Raw genomic sequence first — 1,325 nt, 5'->3', positions numbered from 1 at the left:
ACCTAATAAAGTGGCCAGTGAGTGTGTATATATATATATATATATCTCCAATATTGATCAGTACTATATATTTACGTATACAATACAACAAAAAAATGACTACTAATTACATCACTATTAATATATAACATTAAAAAGTGAAATAAATGGGTAAGTTCAAAAGGATAATCATTTTTACATTGTTGCCATTGAGAAAAGGATCAGTGTTTGGCACGACGCCTGTTGCGCTGACGACGAAATCACAGCCATAAATCTTTTTGTTGGTTAACTGAACATAAGCTGGCCACAGCCCTACGGTAAGGAAAAACAAATTTAGTTATTTTAGCTGTAAAACACTGCAGCTTAATTATTATAATTATTATTAGAATAACCTAATTCTGATTTATTTGTGTTGAGTTTGGACTGTAGGAACTCCTGTTGGGTGTAGAGCTTGTCAACCTTACACTCATATTCTACATGGACTCCGCTGGAATTCTGAGAAATGAAGGAAAAGAATCAGAATAAGGTGAAAAGTGACAATCATCCACCATGTTATGTTGACTAATGTACAATTGCAAAAATATAGTGGATACAAACCTGCACTGCTCCTCTTAGTTCAATCCCCTCATGCCAGTCTGGGCCCAAGGCACTGCCAAGCTCTCCTGAAGCCCCACTGTGGCCTGCTATGAAACATACACATGTGGACGCACTTGACAGAATTCATGTTTTTTTTTTTTTATCAGCTTGTAATTAAACAAAATAGTGTGGTTCATAAGTCTTTACTATTCAACAATGTAGAAAATAGAACAAAAATTAGTAAATGTGAGAAAAGAAGTGAATATTTATAATTAATTATATTTTATTCATTTTTGATTTACTTATTTTGATTTATTTATTTGTTTGTTTGTTTGCTGTTAATTATTATTATTAAAAAGTGAACACAACATATAAACAATCAGCAATGATGGTCTTTTCAACAGGAAAAATAAATAAATAAAATAATAATAATATATATATATATATATATATATATACTATTTATTAGAAACATATGAAACAAAGTTGATGCTTAAAAGAAAATTCTCTCAAACAATGAATTTGAAAAATCAAAACAAACAAAGAAAAAATCCACTAAACAGTCAGGCACGAGATTTGAAACATCAGTTTCAGTGGAGAAAATGACACACTATTAACTAACTTTCCATTGCACTAATTAAAAGTACCAGTTAATTATTCACATTAAATGAGTCACACTTGAACTCAAGCTATCCTCTCCTCTCCGTCTATTCTGTCTACGTAATGGATCTGATGGCCCTGTACGTCAGCCACATTAACTGCACTGAACA

General features: G+C 31.4%; 1 long non-coding RNA gene across 1 annotated transcript; it reads right to left on the bottom strand.

Annotated features, from left to right (window-relative positions):
- Positions 1 to 156: 156 nt before the first annotated feature.
- Positions 157 to 778, bottom strand: LOC107752977 (uncharacterized). The gene is made up of 3 exons (XR_001641417.1): positions 577 to 778; positions 372 to 474; positions 157 to 291 (listed from the first exon to the last, which is right to left on the bottom strand). It is a non-coding gene; the product is annotated as an uncharacterized LOC107752977 (long non-coding RNA).
- Positions 779 to 1,325: the final 547 nt, after the last annotated feature.

This window comes from Sinocyclocheilus rhinocerous, unplaced genomic scaffold (assembly GCF_001515625.1).
Source record: "Sinocyclocheilus rhinocerous isolate Xijiao unplaced genomic scaffold, SAMN03320098_v1.1 scaffold3548, whole genome shotgun sequence".
NCBI lineage: Eukaryota > Metazoa > Chordata > Actinopteri > Cypriniformes > Cyprinidae > Sinocyclocheilus > Sinocyclocheilus rhinocerous.
The sequence above is the reverse complement of the archived record's forward strand: the minus strand, read 5'-3'. Positions and strand labels throughout refer to the sequence as shown.